The sequence below is a fragment of the Ranitomeya variabilis genome, chromosome 5 (genome assembly GCF_051348905.1).
Source record: "Ranitomeya variabilis isolate aRanVar5 chromosome 5, aRanVar5.hap1, whole genome shotgun sequence".
Lineage (NCBI taxonomy): Eukaryota > Metazoa > Chordata > Amphibia > Anura > Dendrobatidae > Ranitomeya > Ranitomeya variabilis.
In genome coordinates this window covers 247,556,082-247,577,428 of record NC_135236.1, presented here as the reverse complement: position 1 = coordinate 247,577,428, position 21,347 = coordinate 247,556,082, and the positions used below count along the sequence as shown (strand labels likewise).

Here is a 21,347-nt window from a genome sequence, read left to right as displayed (position 1 = left end):
ACAAAAAATGTGGTAGTCAGTAATAGTTACTTTTTTAACCAAGCATAAGGAAAAAAATATGGAATCATGAAAAACAAACAAACAGAAAAACAATCCAAAACATCACTAGTATTTTGTTGCACCACCTCTGGCTTTTATAACAGCTTGCAGTCTCTGAGGCATGGACTTAATGAGTGTCAAACAGTACTCTTCATCAGTCTGGCTCCAACTTTCTCTGATTGCTTTTGCCAGATCAGCTTTGCAGGTTGGAGCCTTGTCTTGGACCATTGTCTTCAACTTCCACCAAAGATTTTCAATTGGATTGAGATCCAGACTATTTGCAGGCTATGACATTGACCTTATGTGTCTTTTTTCAGGGAATGTTTTCACAGTTTTTGCTCTGTGGCAGGATACATTATCATCTTGAAAAATGATTTCATCATCCCTAAACATCCTTTCAATTGATGGGATAAGAAAAGTGTCGAAAATATCAACATAAACTTGTGAATTTATTGAAGATGTAATGACAGCCATCTCCCCACTGCCTTTTCCTGACATGCAGCCCCATATCATCAATGACTGTGGAAATTTGCATGTTCTCTTCAGGCAGTCATCTTTATAAATCTCATTGGAATGGCACCAAACAAAAGTTCCAGCATCATCACGTTGCCCAATGCAGATTTGCGATTCATCACTGAATATGACTTTCATCCAGTCATCCACAGCCCACGATTGCTTTTCCTTAGTCCATTGTAACCTTGTTTTTTTCTGTTTAGGTGTTAATGATGGCTTTCGTTTAGCTTTTCTGTATGTAAATCCCATTTCCTTTAGGCGGTTTCTTACAGTTCGGTCACAGACGTTGACTCCAGTTTCCACCCATTCGTTCCTCATTTGTTTTGTTGTGCATTTCCTGCTTTGGAGACATATTGCTTTAAGTTTCCGGTCTTGACGATTTGATGTCTTCCTTGGTCTACCAGTATGTTTGCCTTTAACAACCTTCCCATGTTGTTTTGTTTTTGGTCCAGATTTTAGATACAGCTGACTGTGAGCAACCAACATCTTTTGCAACATTGCGTTATCATTTACCCTATTTTAAGAGTTTGATAATCCTCTCCTTTGTTTCAATTGACATCTCTCTTGTTGGAGCCATGATTCATGTCACTTGGTGCAACAGCTCTACAAGGTGTGATCACTCCTTTTTAGATGTAGACTAACGAGCAGATCTAATTTGATGCAGGTGTTATTTTTGGTTATGAAAATTTATAGGGTGATTCCATAATTTTTTCCTCAGAATTGAGTTATTCCATAATTTTTTCCCTATGCTTGGTTAACCCCTTGGTGACAGAGCCAATTTGGTACTTAATGACCGAGCCAATTTTTACAATTCTGACCAGTGTCACTTTAAGAGGTTATAACTCTGGAACGCTTTATCGGATCCCGCTGATTCTGAGATTGTTTTTTCGTGACATATTGTACTTCAAGTTAGTGGTAACATTTCTTCGATATTACTTGCGATTATCTATGAAAAAAATGGAAATATGGCGAAAATTTTTAAAATTTAGCAATTTTCAAACTTTGTATTTTTATGCCCTTAAATCAGAGAGATATGTCACAAAAAATAGTTAATAAATAACATTTCCCACATGTCTACTTTACATCAGCACAATTTTGGAAACAATTTTTTTTTTGTTAGGGAGTTATAAGGGTTAAAAGTTGACCAGCAATTTCTCATTTTTACAACACCATTTTTTTTTTAGGGACCACATCACCTTTGAAGTCATTTTGAGGGGTCTATATGATAGAAAATAACCAAGTGTGACACCATTCTAAAAACTGCACCCCTCAAGCTGCTCAAAACCACATTCAAGAAGTTTATTAACCCTTTACGTACTTCACAGGAACTGAAACAATGTGGAAGAAAAAAATGAACATTTAATTTTTTTGCAAACATTTTACTTCAGAACCATTTTTTTTTAATTTTCACAAGTGTAAAAACAGAAATTTAACCACAAATTTTGTTGTGCAATTTTTCCTGAGTACGCCAATACCCCATATGTGGAGGTAAACCACTGTTTGGGCGCACCGCAGAGCTTGGAAGTGAAGGAGCACCGTTTGACTGTTTCAATGCAGAATTGGCTGGAATTGAGATCAGACGCCATGTCGCGTTTGGAGAGCCCCTAATGTGCCTAAACAGTGGAAACCCCCCACAAGTGATACCATTTTGGAAACTAGACCCCTTAAGGAACTTATCTAGATGTGTGGTGAGCACTTTGAACCCCCAAGTGCTTCACAGAAGTTTATAACGTAGAGCCGTGAAAATAAAAAATCGCATTTGTTTTCACAAAAATGATTTTTTCGCCCACAAATTCTTATTTTCACAAGGGTAACAGGAGAAATTAGACCACAAAAGTTGTTGTGCAATTTCTCCTGAGTACGTCGATACCCCATATGTGGAGGTAAACGACTGTTTGGGCGCACCGCAGAGCTTGGAAGAGAAGGAGTGTCGTTTTACTTTTTCAATGTAGAATTGGCTGGAATTGAGATCGGATGCCATGTCACGTTTGGAGAGCCGCTGATGTGCCTAAACAGTGGAGACCCCCCACAAATGACACCATTTTGGAAACTAGACCCCTTAAGGAACTTATCTAGATGTGTGGTGAGCACTTTAAACCCCCAGGTGCTTCACAGAAGTTTATAACGTAGAGCCGTGAAAATAAAAAAATCGCATTTTTTCTACAAAAATGATCTTTTTGCCTCCAAATTTTTATTTTACCAAGGGTAACAGGAGAAAATGGACCCCAGAAGTTGTTGTACAATTTGTCTTGAGTACGCCGACACCCCATATGTGGGGGTAAACCACTGTTTGGGCACATGGCTGAGCTCGGAAGCAAAGGAGCGCCATTTGACTTTTCAATGCAAAATTGACTGGAATTGAGATCGGACGCCATGTCGCGTTTGGAGAGCCCCTGATGTGCCTAAACAGTAGAAACCCCCCAAAAGTGACCCCATTTTGGAAACTAGACCCCCCATGGAACTTATCTAGATGTGTAGTGAGAACTTTGAATGCCCAAGTGCATCACAGAAGTTTATAATGCAGAGTCGTGAAAATAAAAAATATTTTTTTTTAACAAAAAAGATTTTTTAGCCCCCAAGTTTTTATTTTCACAAGGGTAACAAGAGAAATTGGATGCCAATATTTGTTCTCCAATTTGTCCTGAGTATGCTGGTACCCCATATGTGGGGGTAAACCACTGTTTTGGCACACGGCAGAGCTTGGAAGAGAAGGAGCGCCATTTTGGAATTCAGACTTTGATAGAATTGTCTGTGGGTGTTATGTTGCGTTTGCAGAGCCCCTGATGTACCTAAACAGTAGAAACCCCCCACAAGTGACCACATTTTGGAAACTAGACCCCCTAAGGAACTTATCTAGATATGTGGTGAGAACTTTGAATGCTCAAGTGCTTCACAGAAGTTTATAATGCAGAGTAGTGAAAATAAAAAAATATTTTTTTTTCCCACAAAAAAGATTTTTAGCCCCCAAGTTTTTATTTTCACAAGGGTAACAGGAGAAATTGGACCCCAAAAGTTGTTGTCCAATTTATCCCGAGTACGCTGATACCCCATATGTGGGGGTAAACCACTGTTTGGGCGCACGGCAGAGCTCAGAATGGAGGGAGCACCATTTGACTTTTTTAGCGCAAAATTGGCTTTCGTGTTTGGAGACCCCCTGATGTACCTAAACAGTGGAAACCCCCAAATTATAACTCCAACCCTAACTCCAACACACCCCTAACCCTAATCTTAACCCGATCCATAATCCTAATCACCACCCTAACGATAATCACAACCCTAACCCCAAAACAGCCCTAATCTCAACCCTAACCATAACCCTAATCAAAACCCTAAATCCAACACACCCCTAACCCTAATCCCAAACGTAACCCTAATCCCAACCCTAATAATCCAAACCCTAATCCCAACTCTAACCCTAACTTTAGCCCCAACCCTAACCATAACTTTAGCCCCGTCGTCACAAAAAAAGTTCAATGTAATCTTTTTTTTGTACGTCGCGTCCGCCATTTCCGCGCATGCGTGGCCGTAACTCTGCCCCCTCCTCCCCAGGACATAGACTGGGCAGCGGATGCGTTGAAAAACTGCATCCGCTGCCCATGTTGTGCACAATTTTCACAACATGCGTCGGTTCGTCGGGCCGACGCATTGCGACCGCCCCGTACCGACGCAAGTGTGAAAGAAGCCTAAGGCTACTTTCACACTAGCGTCGTACTCGGCCCATCGCAGTGTGTCGGGCCGACGTACCGACGCTAGCGTTGTAAGCGCCACACAACGGGTGCAGCGGATGCTGTTTTTTCAACGCATCCGCTGCCCCATTGTGAGGTGCGGGGAGGCGGGGGCGGAGTTCCGGCCGCGCATGCGCGGTCGGAAATGGCGGACACGTCGCACAAAAAAGTTACATGTAGCTTTTTTTGTGCCGACGGTCCGCCAAAGCACGACGCATCCGTCGCACGACGGATGCGACATGTGGCAATCCGTCGCAAATGCAAGCCAATGGAGATAAAACGCATCCTGCAAGCACTTTTGCAGGATGCGTTTTTTCTCCAACGACGCATTGCGACGGAAGCCAAAAAACGCTAGTGTGAAAGTAGCCTAACCCTAACCCTAACCCTAGCCCCAACCCTAACCCTAGCCCTAACCCTAGCCCTAACTCTAACCCTAACTCTAACCCTAGCCCTAACCCTAACTCTAACCCTAACCCTAATTTTAGCCCCAACTCGTCTCTCCTGCCGGCCGGCAGATGGCAGCAGATGGCGGGCGCACTGCGCATGCGCCCGCCATTTTCTTTCCCGACTAAGAAGCCGGCCGGCAGGAGAAGACAGAAGAGGACCCAGGGACACCGGGTGAGTATGTTAGGGTCCCCGAATCCCCCTATTTCTCTGTCCTCTGATGTGCGATCACATCAGAGGACAGAGAAATACAGATCGTTTTTTTTTTTTTTTTTTTTGCGGTCGCCGGTAAACTGTTAATTACCGGCGATTGCAAAACAGGGGTCGGTGCAAACCGACCCCGATCATGTTCTTTGGGGTCTCGGCTACCCCCGGCAGCCGAGACCCCAAAGATCTTCCGGGTGCCGGGCGGCGGGCGTACTGCGCGTGCGCCCGCCATTTTTTCCCGGAAAAAAGATGGCGGCGCCCATCGGGAGCCACGAGGAGCACCGGGGGAGATAGGTGAGTATTGGGGGGCTATCGGGGGCCATCGGGGACCCTATTTCTCTGTCCTCCGATGTGCGATCACATCGGAGGACAGAGAAATTAAAAGGCAAATCGCGTTTTGTTTTTTTTTTTGTTGCGACCGCCGGTAAACGGTTAATTACCGGCGATCGCAACTCGGGGGTCGGTAAAAAACCCCCGAATCATGTTCTCTGGGGTCTCGGCTACCCTCGGCAACCGAGACCCCAGAGAAAATCCGACTCTGGGGGGCGCTATTCACTTTTTCCACAGCGCCGTTAATTAACGGCGCTGTGGTTTAAGTACCCTTAGCGGATGCCGTTAAAAGGCGTATCGGCGGTCGTTAAGGGGTTAAAAAAAGTAACCATTACTGACTACCACATTTTTTGTTCTTGATTTTTTTAGTATTTCTTAATCCAGGAAGTTGCCATTTGAAATGACTTTAGTTTTGAGCCATGTCTGTGATCTGCTTTTTTTCTACAAAATTAAACAACTGAATGAACATCCTCCAAGGCCAGTCATTCCATAATTTTTGCCAGGGATTTTATATATATACACTGTGTATATGTGTGTGTGTGTGTGTATGTGTTTATATATAGATATATATATATATATATATATATATATATATATATATATATATATATATATATATATATATATATATATATATATATATATATATATATATATATATATATATATATATATATATATATATATATATATATATATATATATTGTAAGACTTTTCTTACTGAGTGTATTGGGGGACACTCACTTGGCGCGGGATTAATGTAGCCAGGCACAATTTTCGAACAAAACAGTCCGGGCGGTTTATTGAATATGCCATAAACCGGGTTATGCAAAGTTCATTACTTATATCACATAAAACACAACAGGCACCAACAGTCTCTTTGGTACCTGACAGGAGCTCCTGCTCCTCATGCCGACTCCGTTAACCTCTTCTGGGTAAGCTGCCTAACGGGGATCCCCAACTTGCCTGGTCGGCATCCAGTAGTCAGTCCAGACCTCACCGAAGGACTCCAGCTTCCCCACACAGTAACTGTCTCTGGCTCCGCAGATCCCGGTCCTCACCTCGTGCTATTCAGGGATCCGGTCCACCTCGCAGGACCTCCCAACACCCAGGTAGCCGGGACCCCGCCTGGTGGCCTAGTCCGGGTACTCTTCAGGACGTCCTTCCCCAGCCGGGAACGTCCAATACCCAGGCCACCTGAAGCCAAGTCTCACGGTCTCAGGTGCTTGCAGGACCCTAGTCATTCCTAGGACAATCCAGCACCGACCATACATCAGGTTCCTCGGTCTCAGGTGCTCACAGGACCCTAGTCATTCCTAGGACAATCCAGCACCGTCCGTCTCAGGTGCTTGCAGGACCCTAGTCATTCCTAGGACAATCCAGCACCTTCACCGGTCAGGTCCATACACAGGAACCACACAGGACCTACCGGACACACCTCTCGGCTCCACACACAGGGAGCTCGCAACGAACACTGACCCACACCCTGGTCACGTTACATACTGGTAACAACTCCCCTGGGTGGGAGTGTGTGTGTGGCTAGTCTGACCCTCCCATCTCTCATGACTAGCCCTGCCAATCTCCCATGAGAACTATACACATAACACAAACTCTTGAGGGACTACAGGTCCCAGCAGACCAACTTACAATCAGATTGACAGTGCAGAGTAACCTCCTCTGCAACACACATATTGGCCATTTACAATCCTGCCAAACTTTCTCTCTATACCATCACGTAGCCAAGCGCATACTGGGGAGATCATGCAGCGCCCCCTACCTGTTACAGGGGTTACTGCATCACATATATCACATATCCCCCCCCTCTGTTCACACCTGTAGGGTTGAACACCTGTCAAACACCCGAAACCTCGAGACAGGTCACACACACTACCTCGCCCTACCAGTCGAGAAGACCGTCTCAGTCGGTTTTGAACAACACTCATAATCATACCCATGTTGGGTTTACCCCGCTCCCAGCGGTCAACACGTAGGCCTTGAGCTTTGGCCCTTAAGTCACAGTCTGTCTGTGTCACCAAATCTTTAGTCACCACATTTTTTCTACCAGGTCTCCCACCCAAGTCACTCACCACTGTTTCGTCTCTAGTGCCTAATGCACACTACACGCTTCTACTGCCTTTTGAAGGCTTCATGCACACCCTCACCGGTACATGCATCTTGCGCCTCTTCGGGTACATCTATCACACACTTGACGAGTGGATTCTCACTTTCTTCAGGAACGGATGGCCCCTGTTTTGCCATCGACCTTTCCGACAAGACATCTGCCACAACCGGGTGACTATCTCTTTCGGCTCTTAACGCCCACTCTTCTTCAGCTTTACCCTCTTCCAGACCCCTGGTCAAGATGGGCATTAGCAGATGTGAGTCTTCGACCAGCATCTTCTTCTCTTGTAGAAGACCACTTAATGCTTCTCTGAGCCCTTTCACATCTTCCCTTAAGGCTTTGTTCACACCTTGCCAGGTTAACAGGTGACCTCTGAGCTCCGAGACTTCCTTCTCCAGCTCATTCACCCTGTGCTCAGCCTCTTGTCTCAGGACCCTTTCTCGCTCGACATGTTCTTTCACTGTCTCTTTAATCAGCTCTATTTCAGATGGGCCAGTTTGCTCACCCACACTCTGCCTCTTCAGAGATCTTCCTATCTCTTCACTAACAGGTTCAACCCTCTCTAGGGCTTCAGTAGTGACAACCCTAGCTTCGTCCTGATTCACAGGGACTTCAGAGTACTTCACACACTCCAGGTCTTCCGTATCTCCCATCAAATCTTCACAAGGCGCAACTGGTTCAGCCCCTTTGCCTCTTTCGTCACCGTCTGATTGGGAGTCACCACCACCCGATCTGTCATCCAGGAACCAGCCGTCCCTTCCTAAACAGGTCACAACTTCTGGAATGGCTGCCCCCGCTATCATGACTTCAGTCTGTGGAGCCCTGTCGTTTCTCTGTGTCAGTACGTGTGTTAGCACAGGGTCATACTCCGCTCCAGCGCCTATTACTGGCCATGACCTGTCATAGTCACCACCCAGAGTACGAAGATCCCGCAAGTCCCTCTCTGTCTGGGTGTCAGCTCCACTTATTTTTTCCACTAGACCACTACCAGTCGCATTGTGGCACACTTCAGGTGGCATGTCCGTAAGTTGGGCACGTTTATCATTTTCTTTGGTCCCGCCCATCTTAGGACTGTCAACTCTAGGGGGCGCATTCTCACTAATACTACCACCCTTCCACATAACATCCACAAACACTTCACCCGTTTTCCACCAGTCCCACAGTGTCACCAAATCTTGTCCTATAACCATAGGACACGGCCAGCTCGGGACTACAACCACCTCATGGTATGTGGAAACATCAGCTGCAGTAACGGAGATAGTGGCTGCCTGAAGACATTTAGTGTCCCCAGGTGTTACAGAACTTCCTGGGAGGGTTCTCAGAAAAGACGCTTCTCTCCCCGGGTCTAACAACCCCTGCACACGCTCTCCATTGAGCCAAAAAAGGACACAGACGTGGCTCCTCACTCATTGCCACCCCTTTTTTGGCTCCGCCCCCTTTTTGGACAAGTGCTCTGTTTTTTGACACCACCCCTGTTTGGGATATAGCCCCCTCTTGAGATTCCACCCCTATTCGGGTTACCGCCCCTTTTTGGGACTCCGCCCCTTTTTGGACAACCATCTCAGTTTGGGACACCGCTCACAATTTGGGACAGTCCCCTCCCTGGGATACACCCCGTGGACTTCCCCACGATACTCAGACCCCAGTTCATACAGTACACTAATGTGACTCTGGCTCTTTAAGAGTCTGCAAACAGAAAAAAAAATGTCCCTTTTTTTTTTTTTTTTTCCCCCCGACTCTTCACCAGCACCTGCTGGCACTGCCACAGCTCACGCTGCAGTCACACATAACCGGCAGCAAACCACAAGTCACCGCTGCTGCCACTGCAGCTCTGGCTGCTACAGAACCTCTCGCTGCAACCGCGGCTACTCTCCACACGGCTCTGCACGGCTCCACTGCTGCCGCTTGTCACCTTCGTGACCCCGCCGAGTCACAGCAGACGCTTGTCACCTTCGTAACCCCGCCGAGTTACAGCCAGACGCTTGTCACCTTCGTAACCCCGCCGAGTTACAGCTAGACGCTTGTCACCTTCGTGGCTCTGCCACAACAATTAACTCTACGTGTGCCACCTGGATCGTTGCCAAAATTCTCCACCACATGTAAGACAATGTAAGACTTTTCTTACTGAGTGTATTGGGGGACACTCACTTGGCGCGGGATTAATGTAGCCAGGCACAATTTTCTAACAAAACAGTCCGGGCGGTTTATTGAATATGCCATAAACCGGGTTATGCAAAGTTCATTACTTATATCACATAAAACACAACAGGCACCAACAGTCTCTTTGGTACCTGACAGGAGCTCCTGCTCCTCATGCCGACTCCGTTAACCTCTTCTGGGTAAGCTGCCTAACGGGGATCACCAACTTGCCTGGTCAATACACAGTAGTCAGTCCAGACCTCACCGAAGGACTCCAGCTTCCCCACACTCCGTTAACACTCTTCTGGGTAAGCTGCCTAACGGGGATCCCGAACTTGCCTGGTCGGCACCCAGTAGTCAGTCCAGACCTCACCGAAGGACTCCAGCTTCCCCACACAGTAACTGTCTCTGGCTCCGCAGATCCCGATCCTCACCTCGTGCTATTCAGGGATCCGGTCCACCTCGCAGGACCTCCCAACACCCAGGTAGCCGGGACCCCACCTGGTGGCCTAGTCCGGGTACTCTTCAGGACGTCCTTCCCCAGCCGGGAACGTCCAATACCCAGGCCACCCGAAGCCAAGTCTCACGGTCTCAGGTGCTTGCAGGACCCTAGTCATTCCTAGGACAATCCAGCACCGACCATACATCAGGTTCCTCGGTCTCAGGTGCTCACAGGACCCTAGTCATTCCTAGGACAATCCAGCACCGACCGTCTCAGGTGCTTGCAGGACCCTAGTCATTCCTAGGACAATCCAGCACCTTCACCGGTCAGGTCCATACACAGGAACCACACAGGACCTACCGGACACACCTCTCGGCTCCACACACAGGGAGCTCACAACGAACACTGACCCACACCCTGGTCACGTTACATACTGGTAACCACTCCCCTGGGTGGGAGTGTGTGTGTGGCTAGTCTGACCCTCCCATCTCTCATGACTAGCCCTGCCAATCTCCCATGAGAACTATACACATAACACAAACTCTTGAGGGACTACAGGTCCCAGCAGACCAACTTACAATCAGATTGACAGTGCAGAGTAACCTCCTCTGCAACACACATATTGGCCATTTACAATCCTGCCAAACTTTCTCTCTATACCATCACGCAGCCAAGCGCATACTGGGGAGATCATGCAGCGCCCCCTACCTGTTACAGGGGTTACTGCATTATATATATATATATATATATATATATATATATATATATATATATATATATATATATATATATATATATATATATATATACACTCACCGGCCACTTTATTAGGTACACCATGCTAGTAACGGGTTGGACCCCCTTTTGCCTTCAGAACTGCCTCAATTCTTCGTGGCATAGATTCAACAAGGTGCTGGAAGCATTCCTCAGAGATTTTGGTCCATATTGACATGATGGCATCACACAGTTGCCGCAGATTTGTCGGCTGCACATCCCAAAGATGCTCCATACAAGGCAGGATGGATCCATGCTTTCATGTTGTTTACGCCAAATTCTGACCCTACCATCCGAATGTCGCAGCAGAAATCGAGACTTATCAGACCAAGCAACGTTTTTCCAGTCTTCTACTGTCTAATTTCGATGAGCTTGTACAAATTGTAGCCTCAGTTTCCTGTTCTTAGCTGAAAGGAGTGGTACCCGGTGTGGTCTTCTGCTGCTGTAGCCCATCTGCCTCAAAGTTCGATGCACTGTGCGTTCAGAGATGCTCTTAGGCCTACCTTGGTTGTAACAGGTGGCGATTTGAGTCACTGTTGCCTTTCTATCAGCTCGAACCAGTCTGCCCATTCTCCTCTGACCTCTGGCATCAACAAGGCATTTCCGCCCACAGAACTGCCGCTCACTGGATTTTTTTTCTTTTTCGGACCATTCTCTGTAAACCCTAGAGATGGTTGTGCGTGAAAATCCCAGTAGATCAGCAGTTTCTGAAATACTCAGACCAGCCCTTCTGGCACCAACAACCATGCCACGTTCAAAGGCACTCAAATCACCTTTCTTCCCCATACTGATGCTCGGTTTGAACTGCAGGAGATTGTCTTGACCATGTCTACATGCCTAAATGCACTGAGTTGCCGCCATGTGATTGGCTGATTAGAAATTAAGTGTTAACAAGAAGTTGGACAGGTGTACCTAATAAAGTGGCCGGTGAGTGTATATATATATATATATATATATATATCTGAAACGTTGCCAGGCCACGGGGCATTACAGTCCTCTTTTTTTTTTACATCTTTTTGTGTGGTTTCCCTTTTTGTTTTATATATATATATACACACACAGTACAGATCAAAAGTTTGGACACACCTTCTCATTTAAAGATTTTTCGGTATTTTCATGACTATGAAAATTGTACATTCACACTGAGGGCATCAAAAAAAACTATGAATTAACACATGTGGAATTATATACTTAACAAAAAGTGTGAAACAACTGAAAATATGACTTATATTCGAGGTTCTGCAAAGTAGCCACCTTTTGCTTTGATGACTGCTTTGCACACTCTTGGCATTCTCTTGATGAGTTTCAAGAGGAAGTCACTGGAAATGTTCTTCCAACTGTCTTGAAGGAGTTCCCAGAGATGCTTACCACTTGTTGGCTCTTTCGCCTTCACTCTGTGGTCCAGCTCACCCCAAACCATCTTGATTGGGTTCAGGTCTGGTGACTGTGGAGGCCTGGTCATCTGGCGTAGCACCCCATTACTCTCCTTCTTGGTTAAATAGCCCTTACACAGCCTGGAGGTGTGTTTGGGGTCATTGTGCTGTTGAAAAATAAATGATAGTCCAACTAAACGCAAACCGGATGGAATAGCATGCTGCTGCAAGATACTGTGGTAGCCATGCTGGTTCAGTATGCCTTCAATTTTGAATAAATCCCCAACAGTGTCACCAGCAAAGCACCCCCACACCATCACACCTCCTCCTCCATGCTTCACGGTGGGAACCAGGCATGTAGAGTCCATCCGTTCACCTTTTCTGCGTCGCACAGACACGGTGGTTGGAACCAAAGATCTCAAATTTGGACTCATCAGACCAAAGCACATACACTCACCGGCCACTTTATTAGGTACACCATGCTAGTAACGGGTTGGACCCCCTTTTGCCTTCAGAACTGCCTCAATTCTTCGTGGCATAGATTCAACAAGGTGCTGGAAGCATTCCTCAGAGATTTTGGTCCATATTGACATGATGGCATCACACAGTTGCCGCAGATTTGTCGGCTGCACATCCCAAAGATGCTCCATACAAGGCAGGATGGATCCATGCTTTCATGTTGTTTACGCCAAATTCTGACCCTACCATCCGAATGTCGCAGCAGAAATCGAGACTCATCAGACCAAGCAACGTTTTTCCAATCTTCTACTGTCCAATTTCGATGAGCTTGTACAAATTGTAGCCTCAGTTTCCTGTTCTTAGCTGAAAGGAGTGGTACCCGGTGTGGTCTTCTGCTGCTGTAGCCCATCTGCCTCAAAGTTCGACGCACTGTGCGTTCAGAGATGCTCTTAGGCCTACTTTGGTTGTAACGGGTGGCGATTTGAGTCACTGTTGCCTTTCTATCAGCTCGAACCAGTCTGCCCATTCTCCTCTGACCTCTGGCATCAACAAGGCATTTCCGCCCACAGAACTGCCGCTCACTGGATTTTTTTTCTTTTTCGGACCATTCTCTGTAAACCCTAGAGATGGTTGTGCGTGAAAATCCCAGTAGATCAGCAGTTTCTGAAATACTCAGACCAGCCCTTCTGGCACCAACAACCATGCCACGTTCAAAGGCACTCAAATCACCTTTCTTCCCCATACTGATGCTCGGTTTGAACTGCAGGAGATTGTCTTGACCATGTCTACATGCCTAAATGCACTGAGTTGCCGCCATGTGATTGGCTGATTAGAAATTAAGTGTTAACAAGAAGTTGGACAGGTGTACCTAATAAAGTGGCCAGTGAGTGTATTTCCACTGGTCTAATGTCCATTCCTTGTGTTCTTTAGCCCAAACAAGTCTCTTCTGCTTGCTGCCTGTCCTGTCCTGCTTGCTGCCTGTTTTACCATGAAGACCTGCTGCACAAAGTCTCCTCTTAACAGCTTTTATAGAGATGTCTGCTGCTAGAACTCTGTGTGGCATTGACCTGGTCTCTAATCTGAGCTGCTGTTAACCTGCGATTTCTGAGGCTGGTGACTTTGATAAATATCCTCAGAAGCAGAGTTGACTCTTGGTGTTCCTTTCCAGGGGCGATCCTCATGTGAGCCAGTTTCTTTGTAGCGCTTCATGGTTTTTGCTACTGCACTTGGGGACACTTTCAAAGTTTTCCCAATTTTTCGGACTGACTGACCTTCATTTCTTAAAGTAATGATGGCCACTCGTTTTTCTTTACTTAGCTGCTTTTTTCTTGCCATAATACAAATTCTAACAGTCTATTCAGTAGGACTATCAGCTGCGTATCCACCAGACTTCTGCTCAACACAACTGATGGTCCCAACCCCATTTATAAGGCAAGAAATCCCACTTATTAAACCTGACAGGGCACACCTGTGAAGTGAAAACCATTTCCAGAGACTACCTCTTGAGGCTCATCAAGAGAATGCCAAGAGTGTGCAAAGCAGTCATCAAAGCAAAAGGTGGCTACTTTGAAGAACCTAGAATAAAAGACATATTTTCAGTTGTTTGACACTTTTTTGACACTATGTATGTATATGTATATATATATATATATATATATATATATATATATATATATATATATATATATATATATATATATATATATATATATATATATATATATATATATTATTTTTATTATTATTCACACACATAAGAATCATAGATACTGATTAAAGAGAACCTGTCACCAGGTTTGGCTGATGACAGATATGGCCATCACCTTTCAGGGCTGAGAAGAAAAATAACTTTTATTATACACACCTGCAGTCCATTCCGATGGGTATCACTCTTCTTGGTCTGGCGCCCCTCTTCTTCTTGCGATGCCATCCTGCTTGCTTCGTGTGGATGACTCGGCTCCTCGGCACCGCACTCCTGCGCATGTGAGCTTCTCTGCTTTGTTAAAGGGAGAGTAAAGTACTGCAGTGCGCAGGTGCCGGGAAAGGTCAAAGAGCCCCGGCGCATGAACACTGCAGTACTTTGCTCTTTCTTTGACAGGGAAGGGAAGTACGCCTGTGCAGGAGTGCTGTGCCAAGGAGACTGTGTGGATGACGAAGGAACGCGTCATCCACACGAAGCCAGCAGGATTACAGGGATCCTAAGAAGATGGGAGGCGCCGGACCAAGACAAGACCAGCGACACTCATCGGACCGGACCACCCCCCAGGTTAGTATAATAGAAGATAAGGTCGGATTGGGGCTGATATACAGCATTATAGAATGCTGTATATCAGCCCTGAAAGGTGATGGGCATATCTCTTATCGGCCATACCTTTTGGCAAGTTCACTTTAATGTTGGAATGACCTCTAGGTTGCCTGTACTAAGTTGTAGGAAGTCACCTCATGTCGATAAAAGATCTACATACTATGTGGAACTCTGCAAATGGAAAAACCCTAATGATTCTTCCACTAATAAACTTTATTGATGTGAAGGAAAGAAAGGATAATAAAGATAACTGACCATATTGATTGACTTTGAAGATTGTGTGAGACATGTCAGCTTGACTTAGATTGCTGACATCTGTCACCCACATGTCATTATGATTAGCAATAATTATGAGATAAGGCAATTAGGTAATGTGTCTTTCATCCCGTGTGTCTCCATCTTGAGTCCATTTCTCCTTTTCTTCTTTGGATGCTTGCTTCTGGAGTGTTTAGAACATCTTTTCCCAGGATTGTCCCTTTTTTCCTCTGTTTCCGGATCCATTAGAGAGTACAGATGAGATGTTTTTGTCAAGTGGTAGCATTGCTGCTTCTTTTGTTGTTGCGTCAGCCAGTCTGTAGCTCACTGCTTCCCTTGAGGTTCCTCCAGTATGCGCTTTCACCTTTACTACTGCAACTTTTTCTGGCATCAATAAGGACTCCATCAGTTCTTATATGGCTCTGTGGTGTCTGACGGACGTTCCATTAGCCGTGATGAAGTCTCTTGCCCTCCAATTTGGTCCATAGTCGTGACACATGCCATGACCGGAGCGAGAGTCGGAGTATATTGTAGCTTTGCATTGAGCAGACATATTGCATGCTTCTGTCAAGGCCTGCAGTTCTGCCTCCTGTGCAGACAAGGATGGAGGCAGTGGTTTTGCTATCATCATGGTGTCTTCTATGACTACTGCTGTACCAGTGTGGAAACTGCGTTTTTGGTCTGCATACCTTGATCCATCCACAAAGATCGTCAGGTAAGGATCTTCCAAAGGTACATCAGTGACTGAGTCAAATCCGGAGGTTTTTTGCCTCATAAGAGTGAGACAATCGTATTGAGCCACCTCAGAGTTGACTACCTCTTCCACTAGTGTGTCAAAGATGTGATCTCAATGCTTTCCCCCCCCCCTTCCTTGGCAGAGGTAGGAGAGTAGCTTGGTTAAGTACCGTACATTAGGAGATGGTGACTTTGTCTGGGAGCAGAAGAGAGCATTGTAGATGCAGGTGGCGGGCAGCAGACAGATGTTTTGGCTGTGTTTTGGCCAGAATGGCAGTAATGTCATGGGCCATTATCTTCAGCTGGTTGCTCAGAATGATGTCAGAAGTCTTATCCAGCAACATGTGGTTTGCAAACATGGCTCTCATGCAGGTTGGTGCTCCTCCGGCAACTGAGTCAAGTCTGGCAGAGTAGTACCCAAGAGGGTGTTGTCTTCCTCCATGAAGTTGTCAGGACTCCAGTTGCATGAAGAGTTTGCTGTAGTCTGGTAGGCCTAGAGAAGAAGAGGAACGTGATTGCAGCCTTTAGCATGTAGAATCCATTTATGGCTTTCCTGGTAAGACTGAAGGGAGTGTCGTTGAGGCAGTCATACAGGGGTTGCATGTGTGGAGTCATCAAGGATCCAGGGATGGCAGTAGGGTACAAGTCCAAGGAAGGACTGTAACTGCGTAGGCTTTGTTGGCAGAGGTATGTTCTGCACAGCTGCTTTCCTGTCTTCAGTCAGGTGTTTTGTTTAGTGGGAGATGTAGTGTCCTAGGAACATAACTTTTTCCTAGCAGAACTGCAGTTTGTGTTTAGATGACTTGCATCCATTGTGTGCCAGAAACTGAAGTAAGGAGACAGACTCCCTCTGTGCTTCTGCCTTATCCGAGCAGAGGAGGAGGTCATCAACATACTGTAGAAGAGTGATAGTGGGATGTGTCATCTTTCAGGGCTCCAGGACTGTGGTCATATCCTAGGTGAACTTGAAGGGTCTGTTTTGTGCCCATTGAGGCATCACAGTCCAAATATATTGTTGGTCCTCATGCGTGAAAGCAAACAAGTACTGGCTGTCAGGGTGTAATGGTACACTGAAGAAGGCATTGGCCAAATCGATCACCGTAAACCATGGGGAGGTAGGCGGGATTGATGACAGCAGAGTGGGAGGATTTGGAAAAATTGTTGTGTCCAGTAATGTGCCGTTATTGACAGCACGCAAGTCTTGTACCATGTGGAACTTGGTAGGTTGCCCCTTTGGTGTTTTCTTCTTCACTGGAAATAATGGAGTATTGCAAGGTGGCTTAATGGGGTTGATTGCTCCATTTCCAAGGTAGATTTTGAGTTGTTGGGTAATAGCAGATTGTGGAATGGAGAGTGGGTATTTGTGGATTCGGAGGTAGCAGGGCTCCTGGTATCAGTTCTACTTTCACAGGCTGGACCTGGAGCCTGCCAGTGTCTTCTGGGCCTTGTGCCCACAGCGTGTCCAGGACTTGTGCCATCAGCTTGGCATCTACTGGGTCTACACGTATGTCCTGAAGCAAGAAAAGGAGTGATGAGGGTGACCGTTCCATTGTCATGAAATAGAATGCTGGCTTGGAGTTTTGACAGTAGGTCTGATCCCAGAAGATTGACAGGGCAGGTTGATGATGCTACTAGTTGAGACTACATACTCTATGTAGGTTGTAGGCCTATGTGCAGGAGTTTGGTCATTGAGGTGTACTGTGTGTTAGCATCCACCCCTACACGAGGCACCACTTCATCCGTGAGACAATCCGGGTCTGGTAAGTCAATGTTCCTGATTACACTTCTGGCTGCAGCGGTATACACTAGCAAATTGAGGGGTTTACCCTTAACCTCTATCTGGATGGTAGGTGTTGGTCCACTTGGCTGTTATGTAGAGTGTAAGAGTATAAGTGGTCCTGGTGTATGTGGTGGATCCGGCTTGCCAATGTCCTATTGTGGCTTGGGTCCTGGTGGCCCCTGTGGCTGCCACTACTGTCTTGACTCCCTCTTCAGAGGAGCTTATCTGCAGTTCCTTTTCAGGTGTCCTACCTTGCCACAGTTGTAGCAGGTCATCCTAGGTCTTTGTGGGTATATGTTGTGTGAAGGTTTTTGTGACCCCAAAAGATTGGTGCGAGACATGGCTGTCTGTTTCATCTCCAGCCCTTTTGCCAAAGTGTGGAGGGTCCTGCTGCATCGTGGTGGTGGCGGTACAGAAGGCCATGCCAGGGTCCTGCTGTATCGTGGTGTCAGTGGAGGAGGTCCAAGCAGGAGCAGCAGTTGTCATGGTGGTGGTATGTCCAACTGCACTCGGCATGGTGGTGGTGCTGCAGTGGTGTCCGGCTGTGGAAGGAATTGAGGTGGCCGTGCAGTGGTATGCAGCAGAGGTCGGCATTGAGGTCAATCGTGACAGTGAAGGCACAGGTGGATATGCCGACACTGTCTGCTGGAAATACCGACTCTGCTGCATAGCCTGCACATAAGCAGCATTGCAGGCCTGCATGACACTCTGCTGGAGATCAGGAGTAAGGTGTTCCGACATGCCCTGCTCAATTTGGTTAAAAAAATGATGTGCTGGCCTCTGGAGGTCGGCTTTCACTTGGTCAAGGCTTTTGCTGACCTCCTGGATACGTGCATTCAAGAGGCTATGTGAAACATCCATTCGGTCACCCAAAGCCTCGATTGCTTCGTGTAAAACCGAGCTCAAGTGCAAAAACTCGGGCATGAGTGACCTGTCCGAAGCCCGCTGCCGGGAGGAGCCCCCCAAAAAAGGGGCAGTGGAAGAGGACTGCGAAAGGGGAAGACCTGATGGACCAGCTCCCTGGTCTCCAGTTAGTGTGGAAGGCCCACTTGCTGCTGCGCTGCTGGATGGCTGGGACGGGTCCGTGGCTGTCGGATGAAGGACCGCTCCAGAACCTGGGCCAACAGTAGTGCTGTATGTGCTGTGAAAAAAGGAAAAAGAAAATGAATACCAAATATTAACCAGACGCAAAATCCTGTGGAATATAAAAATACAGATTATGGCAATACAATACAACCTAATGCATGTGATACTTACGTTCTCTGGGCAAGGACCGGTCTTAAAAATGCCAGAACTCGATGGTATGTGTATCTTCTGATCCTTGCTCCTGAACCACTGGGAACACAGCTCTCTTGATGCAGGTCCTTGTTGAAGCTGTCCTTCATCGAACGCCAACGTGTTTTGACTTTGGCCACTGTTAAAAAAATAAAAATTGTGGTCAGAAAAAGGACTTTTGGCCGTGCTCACACAACTGTGTGTGATGACAGAAACTCCTGAGAGTTTCTTTCACCACACACAGTCGAGTGAGCACGGCCAAGGTCTCTGCTGCTTCATACTGCAGTGCAATACTTACCAAATGCATTTCGGACCCGTGTTGGGGCATTGTCCCAGCCATCCCACATCTCTTTGGCCACCTCATTCCATAAGCGCCGGATCGTGACGTTGTTTGACTCGCTCCTGGACCAGCGAGATGAGGAGGTCATTCTCAATAAGATCATCCTCCCGTTGTGAAACCTAAAAATTAAATAAAGTCATTAAAGTTTGCTCAATTAACATAAGGAAAAGAAAGAAAAAAGATGCTGAGAAATGGCATGAATAGGAAAGTCAACATACAAAAGGATTCCAGAAGAAAAAAGTTAAGAAATACGAATGGAAAGAAAGGAAGATTCAAGATAACAGCCTTGTATACGTACCCGCTGCCGTCTTTCCACCGGACCTTGACTCCGCTGCTCCTGCCCTGTCTCTGCCGCAGTAGAAGAAGAGCTCTAAAAAAAAGAAAAATTCAAATTGTCACATGTGTAGATGTGACAGTGAATACTTAACAATCTGACGAGGCAAGTACTCACCTCACTGACATGCTCGACTTCAGATGGCCCAGGAAGAAACTCCTCATAGGAAGAATCCGAAGAAGACATTCTGATGCATGTAGAAAGAAAGAAATGGCAGAAATTAGGACATGTAGAGAAAGAAAATAGAAAATAAAGGCATTGACTAGGATATACTCACATTGTTCAGAGGCTTGTTTTCTCCAAGGTGCTGTGGTCTGTCTGCTCTGCTTGGCTGTCTGCAGAGAAGTGACCTGCAACTGTCCACACCCTCCCTTTATCACTTTGTATGTGGGGGGTGGCTTATCAGTGTCTAGACATGTTTTTCTCTTGTGGAACGCATGCGTTCATGAACGCAACCAAACGCATGTGCTTGTAAACGCATGCGTTCATATAGACAGCAATGCGTTTTTTGTCGCAATCCTTGCGCAATCGACCGCATGCGTTTCCAGGCGGCAAATTGACGCCTCTAAAAATTACTACATGTTGCATTTCCGTACCAAGCCGCAAACGACGAAACGACGCATGCATCGTCAAACGCGGCAAAAAAGGAAAAACGCATGCGTCCCTAATGTTAAATATAGGAATACAAAACGCATGCGGATATATGCGGTACAAACTCTGCAGACACAACCGCAAATGTGAAACCAGCCTAACTCCTGTACAGAGAACTGACTGGTTTTAGACCGATTGGTACCCATGTTACAGGTTGAGTCCCAACCATTGTACTTCCTCCTTTGCCAAAATCTCAAACTTCTGGACTACCGTTGTTACGGCTACACCTAAAGGGTGCTACGTGTGTTGGGTTATACAGCCTACTGGATTCAATGACATAGTAAGGTGCCTTATGGACTAGGAATAGTTAGTCTAGCATGTATGTTCAATCTAAACACTTTAAATTCCAGAAATTCTATTGAAAAAGCAGTATAAACAGTTTGCAATCTGGTGAGGGGTGTGTCTAGTACTTTGGTAACCAACCTTGTTGGGAAATGCTGAGTTCTAAGGTCTGCACAAAGTCAGGGCACCACATCTGACTGATGTGGCCAGTAATGAAATGGTTATTACTTTCCCACAAGACAGGTAACCATCTTATCACTGCTACTTGGAAACTCCCTTCAGCTGATCACCAGTGATAATGTCCAGCTACTACCTTTATCACCATGACAACCGGGATTTGACCTTTGGTTTGGCCAGTGTGATAAAAGTTCAGCTAATGATTAACTGGCTTGGATCTTTTGCTCTGGGTTTCTAGCAATTCATATGTAAGCAGAGAAGTATAACAATGCCTCTATCATATTTATTTTCTATTAGTCACGCCGCCGGATGTGAGCACATCTGGGATCATTCATCGATCGTCTAGGACCTAAACCAGCACGATTGTTTGTTGTTATTGTGCTCTCTCTTCTAACAGCCCTGTGCAGTACAGTATCACTAGATACACCCTCTCGCTTGTCCCGACAATAAACACAGATACACAGACAATTAATGAAATTAGTCTGACCGGTTGGTAGGCTTTGGACTTTCCAATTGTGGTCAATTATTGTCCAGAGACGACAGCCAACTATCTCTAACCCAGGCTGGACGTGCTCTAGAGGGAATTTAGGAAAGATGACATATTTTCTCACCTGGAGTGGAGCTGCAGTCTCCTGCCCAAAAGCG

At 46.2% G+C, this 21,347-nt stretch overlaps 1 protein-coding gene and 1 long non-coding RNA gene across 4 annotated transcripts in view; one reads left to right on the top strand and one right to left on the bottom strand.

The window, feature by feature from the left end:
* Positions 1–21,347, top strand: part of C5H15orf39 (chromosome 5 C15orf39 homolog) — a 134,380-nt gene that overhangs the window by 21,684 nt on the left and 91,349 nt on the right. The gene's annotated exons all lie outside the window — the stretch shown is intronic.
* On the bottom strand, positions 19,324–19,922 carry LOC143773574 (uncharacterized). The gene is made up of 3 exons (XR_013215240.1): positions 19,870–19,922; positions 19,710–19,779; positions 19,324–19,628 (listed from the first exon to the last, which is right to left on the bottom strand). It is a non-coding gene; the product is annotated as an uncharacterized LOC143773574 (long non-coding RNA).